The sequence below is a fragment of the Pocillopora verrucosa genome, chromosome 6 (assembly GCF_036669915.1).
Source record: "Pocillopora verrucosa isolate sample1 chromosome 6, ASM3666991v2, whole genome shotgun sequence".
Taxonomy (NCBI): domain Eukaryota; kingdom Metazoa; phylum Cnidaria; class Anthozoa; order Scleractinia; family Pocilloporidae; genus Pocillopora; species Pocillopora verrucosa.
Window position 1 is genome coordinate 3699664 of NC_089317.1, and position 9742 is coordinate 3709405.

The following is a 9742-nucleotide window of genomic DNA, read 5'->3' on the forward strand; positions in this document are numbered from 1 at the left end:
TTTTTACAACGAGTTTACGTTTTCAACTAAGACATTGGCATACTTGGCATACTTGGCATACAAGACATACAAGGCATTCAATGCTTTCATGGCTTTCAAGCGTTCGCGATTCTGTCCGATCCAAAATTACCGCCCAATAACATCTTTTTGTGTGGATTGGCCGCGAACAATACGAATTGTGTATGCGTCTATAAGTATTTTGAGCGTTTGCCCCATAATGCTCCAGATGATCGTAATCCAATTACGTTGAAATACAAAACGACTGTCAAAATAGTTTTATGGGCAAAAATCTCGTGTTCGTCATGTGACCCGGCCATGTCCGGGCATGACAACGTCAATCATCATCAAGATAGCACGCGTGATCAGTATGTGAACACCTCATTGGATCACAGTTAGTTGTCATGGTGTTGAGGGCCCAATGACCTCTGGGTACTATTGCGCAATTTTTCCATTTTGTGGCGGAGGAAAAAAAAAAAAAAAAAAAAAAAAAAGACGACAAAAAAACAAAGGCATTTTATGACTGGGCTACCACAGGTATCCCAGTAATGAAGCGAGCACGTTTTGGAACAAACGCGTGTCTCCAATTACAATAACAACAGATGAAAATAAAATGAGAAATGACAGTAAACAAAAGAGCGAATGTCCCTGATCCCTAACTACGGAAAAGCAAATTCAAAAGCAGGCTAAAAACAAAATAGAATGAAGTTATTTGAAACATTAAAACATAATAATAACTAAGCGAATTTGCGGGATTTACGCGTTAGAAAACAAGCTTAGCGACTAAAAGCAATTCGGTAATCAACAAGGTCAAGCACATGTACTTAATGCAGCAAACAGCGTAAACAATCCTACCTTGCCAGGAAGAAGTTCTCTAGCTCTTTAGCCTTCTCTCAAGCGAACAGTTCAGCACGGCAGCACAAATCCAACTAAACTACAACCGAACAGTGGACATTCGGGGGCTCCGGTTGTTACAGCGGATTTGGACCCCCCTGGTTCAAATCCGCTAGAGGATATGGACCCCCTTTCCGAACTTTCCTTATTAGTATCGTTTGTACCATATTTGGTAACTAATTCCATCTGAAAGCTTTGTGTCGATGTTTTCTCCAATCACAACACAACATTCCCTAATAAAAGGTAAAGAAAAACAGTCATTTCGTTCCAATTCTGCCGCATTCATTATAGCGAGTCGCACAGTATACGCAAGAACTAAATTCAAACAACTACTGCATTCGAACTATCGAAATTGTTACAATAAATTCTTTGCTTCTTCTGATGCGAATCAACATTGATACGAAACGTCATAAAAATAGTGGAGACTATTGCGTCAAGTCACAAAAATAACTCAGTCTGATTTTCTAATTAAATAACATTAAACAGTTTCTGAACAAGAACGAAGTAACTACTCCTACTAGAAGTCGTTCGTAAAGCCTATGATAAGTAAAAACGTTTCTATTCTGAACTATTGGAACTCTCAGCTTATTTTCAAATGCAAATCAACATGAATATCTAGGTCTTAAAAAAAGTGGAGACTATTAAATTGAACTCAATCTCATTTTCTAATTTTAACGATTATTAACTGTTGAGGGATCCGAAATAATAACTTAACAATTACGAAGACGTCTAGAGTCTGGCGGTCTTCAGACAATGCAGAGCCACCCGCCCTCCCGGGCAGTAAATCCCTCGCGGTTCATTTGCAACCATTCCTCGCACAACTCCCACTGTACCATATCGTCCGGGCATGGAACAATAGCAAAATAAATTAATGTTACAATTTTGTCTCTTATTAGAGTGGTCTAGTAAGAGGACGGGAACGTCAGTTGACAATTTCGCGCGCAGCGAAAATACCGCAAAGAAACTGGTCGAGAACGTCGCCCCGTTGTGTCTCAGAAGTGACTTAGCAGTCGTTACAACGGACCGTCAAAGTTATATTTGTTCTTGAATATCCTAACCTCGGCTCTTTTAAGATCAACATCACCTTTGAATTTTCGGTTTCATTGACCACTTGAAGGACAACAAAATTATCCTCTTTGAGGATTATCCATCATGACGGTACATCTCTTTTGAGCACCACCTTCTTAGAGTTGCGATGCATTTTGAACGGAGTTGTCAGCAGTTAAGGCGAAACCATATAGAAACCAAACGATCCAACGATGGATTTGTTTACGATGAGTTCCTGTTTAACCATAAGAGAATGAAATGAAGTCAAACTAGTCACCAACGAAACGGTTAGACTGACGAATAAGACTTCGTTCCTGTTTTTGTTGTTGTTGTTGTTTAATTTTATTATTACTATTATTATTATTTTTTATATATATATATATATATATATATATATATATCTTTTAACGAATAAAGTCGTTTAAGACTGAATCAAATTAATACTGAGATTTAAAAAGCCGTGCCGAAATCAAACTGATTGTCATTTTCTTTTGCAGCGAGAGCATGATTTTCTTATCTCAGTTTTCACCAAGAATTTAAGACATAAAAAAGTGCAAGCCCAAGCTATTCCCAAATTTTTATCTCTGGATTCAATTCGTCGAACATTATTTCATCACTATAAGGATGACAGTGACAACAAATAACACCGAATAATACGGGAAATAAGCTTAGTGATATTTCATTTTGATAAACTTTATCATGAAGCAAGCTTATTGATGAATTAATTCATGGTAAAATTAAGAGCATCCCATTCTTAGAGTTTTTATTCAAGAAATGTATCAAAGAAAAGCTTAAAAGTGAACTGAGCCCTGAAATCTTGGATCCGGCGCTTGCTATCGATTGTGTTTAAGCTGGATTTGGGAATCCAGCATAAACACGATCGATTGGGGAGAACGGCAACGCCAACACTGGAAGTCGTAATATAGTCATGTGCAGACTATCCGCGCGCTTTCCCGTTCTGAAATGATGTTCCTGTCCTCTTGCTAAATCAGTCTATTGAATGTAGCGGTTTTCGACTGTCGCGGAAAAGGCTCGAAACGACCTTTCTCCAAACATTAAACTAAATGCTTGCGCATTTTCCCTTGGTCAAAAGAAACATCCTACAGGTCATTTCCAGCAGCCAGTTCGTATGCATTGACGATACGCACGTTTTGAATTTAACAACATACTGTAGTACGAGCTGGAACGTAAAGTTTTAGCTATTTCTACTAGAACGTTAAGGATGATGTTTTCACTCAGTTTTGTTTGGGGGTCCAAATTCGCAGAGGGGGTCCATATTCGTTAGCGGTTTAGGGCCGGTGAGGCCGTATCCGCTACCGGATCTGGACCGGGGGTCCAAATCTAAGAGGGGGTCCAAATCCGCTAGGACACCGTGAAATCACATTCAAGCTTACACTTGCAGCTGTAAAGGCATTCCTAAGTGATATCATAAGCTTGATGAATCATATAAAAAAAATTCCTAAGAACAAAATGAAATAGTAAAAACTACGCGCCACTATACATGTAGTTACTCGGAGAAATTACATGTCTAGTGACTGTCACACAATCTTAACTGAAGCATTTCCCTGTCCCTTTAATGTAGATCAGAAACGACTGCTGAAAGTAAAACGGTTGGTCTGAATACAGACTCTTGCCAAAGTATGAAATTCAAATAAAGTAACCTTTTAGTGCGCATCAATTCATACTTCATGGATCGACTTACCCTTCACACGATCTTCTCGACAACAGTGCTTCAAACGAAATAATTACGCCCAGGGCACGTAATGAGGCTAAGCAACTGTCCTGAAAAGAGAAAAAGGTAACTAATGTATCAAATATATGTTCAACATACGCTTATCTCCAAAGGCTCGTGTTAAAATTTTCATAATTATACACATTTACGCGTGTGAAATACCGTACGTCAACAACCGATTACTGAAGTTTAAATTACAGATTGAATAACTTTAATTTTCTGTATGTACCTGCGCTTTCTTCGGGTCAAATCTTCACATGGAGAGTGATGTTAGTTTAAACCAATTCGTTTCCCTGTTTCCTGATCTTCCGACGAGAATGATGCGTTCGTCTTCTTATATTTTGAAAATTTTGAAGGGCCGGAATCCTTCCCTTCCCCCCCCCCCCCCAACACTCTTAAAAACCGGCCACGCTCGTAGTTGTGACTTAACCCCAATCAAAACTTCCTTTCTTCTCATAAGCCTTTACGTCTGTTCTTTTGACGTTTCCATCGTCGACCCGTCCAAAGACCAGCTGGGCCAGCAAGATTGATTGTGAGTGGCGGTTTTCCAAAGGTCACTATTATTCCTGTGTCTTATCTGCGATGCTATGAGCCAGTGTGGGGTCTTTCTTATATCACTGTCATAAAAGAACAAAAGGTCGTTTGCTGGTAGTCGATTTATTGCAAACACTATAATATTGAACGTTTCAGCGAAAGGAAAATTTCAAAGAATAGATTTTAAGAGCTAATGTCAGCATGCATCAGAGAAACAGCGTTACCCGAGTTGCGTGACCTCATGTAACGAATATACTAGACCTATGGTATTTCTGTCAACATAATACTTTGTTTTATCATCTAAACTTAATCCCCTGTCATTATTGAAGCTGGCAAAGAAAATTTTTTGGTGAATATTTTTGTCCGACGTACTTTTCCTGTGTCGAAAAGTAGCATCAAACAAAGACAGTTTTAACAATGACCGATATGACAGAATCTCTGAGCTTCAAGCTTTTAAAAGACAAAAGGATGGTTATAAAATTACTGTGTATTTGTGTTGTTCTATCTTGAGACGAACACAAAGTCCGGCAAAGTTTACTTGATAGCGACTATGAAACATACATGGTGTGCCTTCTTGTCGCCGCCGTTAACTGGCATAAATCATTACAATTTCCAAAAAAATCTAACATAGCACTCTTACCTTGTTTATTTATGATTTTATTAGCTGTCTCGATGATCACATTAACTATGCTCTACCACATTCTAGCCAAATTGGGGTTCCGGTTTATATATCTTCTCTATCTTATTATATCAGTTGCATGACAAGCGTGACACAGAAATTCAAAGATGAATCAACCTCCGAAATATCAAGAGATGGTTTTTTTTCCCTCTTTGCACGACATCTAGCAAAACCTTTCAGGAATTACTCCATTCAGAAAACTAGAATGTCCAGATCTATTAATGATTCCTTTGCTGGCTGAAATCAAAGAATGACTACAGTAGTCAACGGACCTTGTAGTCATCAGTTCCAGATTCCATCCCATGCCTGACATCGGTCACATTACTGTTGGTTCTGAGTGCATTGCACCTCGTGACTCTGTTCGTAATTTAGGGGTTCAGTTTGATAGCATATTTAGTTTTGAGGAGCACATTAAGAACATTTGTAAATCATCATTCTATCATTTGAGAAATATTGCTAAAATCCGCAAGTACTTAAGCCAAGATACATGTAAAATCTTAGTCCATGCATTTATTAGTTCGAAACTTGATCACTGTAATTCCTTATTACATGGCCTTCCTAAGTATCTGTTAGCTAGACTACAGGCAGTTCAGAATGCTGCAGCTCGTGTTGTCACATTGACACCGAGGCATGTTCATATAACTCCTATTTTAATTAATCTTCATTGGTTACCAGTTGAGTTTAGAATAACTTTTAAAGTCCTTTTATTGGTATACAAGGCCCTTCATGGCCTTGCACCTTCTTATATTTCCGACCTTTTGAATTTTAAAACATACTCTAGGTCATTGCGTTCTTCATGTAAAGAATATTTAGTGGTTCGAAGAAGCAGATTGAAAACATATGGAGACAGAGCTTTCTCTATTGCAGGACCTAAATTGTGGAACGATTTACCTCTAGAGATTAGGAAATGTGCTTCAGTGGCAACTTTTAAGCAATCCCTTAAAACTTTTTTATTTAAGTTAGCATATAGGTTATGAGATTCCTTTTGTTTTGAGATGTTTTTGATTTATATAGTAGATAACTTAGGCTATATTTGAATTATATTGTATATTGTAGATATTTTATATTTTATATTTTTTTTATTTTATTTTGTAATTAGGTAGCGCTTTGGACAATTATTGGATTTTAGCGCTATATAAATAAAATTTGTTTATTTAGCACTCGAGAAAAATAAACTCAAAAACTTTACCTAAAACGGTGGTTTGTTCCCTTAACAATAAAGGTAGGGTAATTTTTAAGTTAAAATTGATAGATTTAAATGAATCAAAACAGAAGTAGAGACCAAACACTTCGAGTTTTGTCCCAATAGCGTGTGATTTGCAATAGGAATACAGCAAAGAAAATAGCCGAACTCCGTGAAAATGCACGCTGTATATTTTGGCCTGGCGCGCTCGCTTTTCACGGGCCAAAAATAATGTTTTTACATGATAAACATGAAGAATTGCTCGTTGAAAAGAGCTCTTTTATTTTATGTACATTCGTATACCCCCGATGTTATGGTCGCCTGAAATATGGCAAAATTCAGCGTACAAACGGAATACAAAATATAATGTACTTTACGCGGGTGGTTACAAACGAAAGAAAGTTTATTTGGAGAGGAAATATAGTTGGAGAGCTATTCCAAGGGATGAAAAAAATGAATACAAGATAATTTTTCGTTGTCTAGTACGAGCGTTGTGAAAATGCACTGAAAGCCCGATATAAATTATGCAAATTAGGTACGTTTTGGCCGATTTCGAACTTTCGTATTTTTTGCCAAAATAAAAACTCGCTGGAACTTTTGAATATTATTTTTGAAAACAATTCACCAAAAGGGTCTTTTGGAGCAAATAAAAAAAGTTGAATTTTTGCTTGTGTCGCCGGATTCTTGAAAATTACTGACTTCTCTTAAGTTCTAGGCTTCTTCATGTACTATAGTGTATACGTGCGCACAAACTGGTCTATTTCGCTGATTGAGATTGGTAGACTGGAAGATGTCGGTCCTCAACAAATCACACAGAAATAAATCATGTTTAACTGTACACCAAACTGCTCATCGAGAGGGTCAAAATGCATTTACAACTGTCCTGTTCTATTTTAGAATCGATCAATTTTTTATGAGCTTTATATGAGTTCGGAGATGTCGGTTTACGTTATATTCGATGAAACACCCTCCGGTAACTGCCGTATTTTAAAGCAAAAATATTGATAAACGCCGCCCCCGAATAAATGCCAAATCATTACGCGACTCTTATTCGAATAATAGACTCAAAAAAGCAGACCGATGACTACTGAGGGCCTGTTTTCAAGGAGATGGGGAGCCCCAGATAGGTGAGGTAACCCGCCTAGCTGGGTAACCCGCCTGTCCATATAATCTATTATTTCATCTTGATCACGTTTACATGATAGGTGGGGCGACCCGTCTAGGCGGGTTGCCCAGTCTACTGGGTAGGGTAACCCTGTCAGCAAGGGGGCAACATTGCCATGTAAACGTCTCAAGGTCGGTTAACCCGCCCACGCGGGGCGCCGTTCATGTTACAAAAGGATCAAATAAGGAAAACAACAGCGAAACACGAGTATGTTAAGACTTTGTACATTTCTTGGTCTTCCCATGCAGAACTAAAACGTTAAAACATCAATTTTTACATCCACTTAGCAATAAAACCTCGACAGCGATTTAGTCACGTTTTTACTTTTAACTCAACACTACATTCACACGTTATGCCAAAGTGAAGACGTTGTACTGTCAGAAACGGTTAACGCATCGAGCTATTGGCCAAAATCTTTGAGGAAAATTAATTACGTTTTTTCTGCAATGTTTTTACGACACGTCCTAGTGACATCTTAAACTCCTTAATTGCAAGTGTGATAACAACCTCGAGAAACTTCATCCTGGCATCCCGGGGTTGTAAGATTGTATGTAAACGCTGGCTATTTTTAGCCCACGGTTAGGCGGGTCACCTCACCTACCTGGGGTCCCCACATTCATGTAAACAGGTCCTAGGGCAATGAAATACAGGTTGGTGGTTGATTACTATTAGCCTGGAACTTCTTCGACTGCAAAACTGAAGATAATATTGCTTACGTATTGCAGTCGGAAAAAAAAATCGATCAAGTAATAGTGCCAGAAGGGTCCACCAAGTATATCCAGGCACCGGACGTTTCTTGGAACAAGCCGTTCAAGGCCACTTGCACTTAAAAGGAATGATTGGCTGGGTACCGTGGGAATTCACGAAGAAACAGCTGCTGAAATTTGAAATTATCACCGAAAAGTATCATTTTGGAGTGAATTCTTGATTCTTGAGCAGAGCTACCCACAGAGGTAATAAAAAACTCCTCTCGAGCCGCATGTTGAACCTTCCCGTGGACGACATGATTCACTGCCCCAAGGAACGACAGCCTTGTGGCAGTGCACGATTATTGCTTCTATCGCAGTTGCAAGTTCTGAGTAAGTAAGGCACAAATCCCTTTGAAAGTACCGGTTCTGATTTTGAGAGAGCACATCCGTCATTATATCTTTTGGATTCGGATCATGAAGAGGACAGAGACATTGAAATTGGGTGAACTATGTTCACTTTATTTCACACTAAGTATTGCAGTAGTATTAACACGCAGATTGTGAAATTGAGGACAAGCACTAGAACGTGTTTTTGTTATTTACAATTAAAATGGTCAGTTACCATGCTATTGTTTGCAAATAGTAAATTGAATTTTAAATAAACGCCGCCCTCGAATAAACATCGCACTTGAATCACGAAAATTTTAATAAACGCCGCGGCGTTTAATCGAATAAACATGATAAGTGAAAACACTTTATTAGCTCTATATTTAAGAGAGCTCCTTTGTAAGAAATTTTTATAAGAGTTGTTTACAGTCTGTTGAACCAAGTTCTATCCACCAATCTTTCGATGAAAGAATTTATAATTGGTGCCAATCCTGATCTTCCTGCAGCCAGCTAATTTCCCCAAGGTCTTGAAACAGGTAGGAAATCGACAATCATCCCTTCATATCTGGGGCTCTTCTGACTCGTCATTAAGTACTAGGCCTTTTCGGAAGTAGGCATCCGCCGGCACACATTACCATTTTAGTTATCCACAACAAATTTGTTTACCTCGCCCCTATTGTGTCCCCACCTCCCCCTATTGTCAATTCCCCCCCCCCCCCACCCCACAAACCTCCCGTTCAGGAAGCTTTCAGTGATCAAATTTCATTGAATGGCTCTGCAGCTCGCAACAGAAATAAAAAAACAATGCCTATGAATGTTTTTTGTCTTGGTTTTTAATGAAAGAGAGACGCTCGAAACTTTGAAGTAATGAAAATCAAAGGGCTCTTGGAGCCAGCTCATTCATGTTATGGCTTAGGTTTGAATTGATTTCTTGGACTTTCTGAATATAGGTGCAGATGAATTCGGTTTATGTCAACTTTCAAGACTTTTGGAATAAATTTTCTTTTATTTTTGGGCAGTTGTGTGATAAGAAAACTTGTGCATTCGTAGTGATGGGGATCGGAAAAAAGTTTGTGTGGGCTGGAGGTGGGATGGGCAGAGGTCATTAGGCAGACTACGCCCTCAGTTGGCTGCAATATATCTCATAACGCTGACTGCCGTAATAATTATCTATTAAATATTCCTTGCCCGTTTCTTGATATCTTTTGTTTTAAACAAAGCGGCCATTGCATTTGATTTTAAACAAAGCGGCACAATCGTTCCTAATATAATTTCAAGTCTTCATCTAATCTGATTTTCACATATTAATATTTGCGTAGTCACCAAACCAACGAGAGATAAAACCACCAAAAAAGTTAACAAATGGCCAGTCACGAGGGCAACGCTTGGCTTTTCCCTATAAAAATTCTCCGGTTTCTCATGAAAACCAATGACA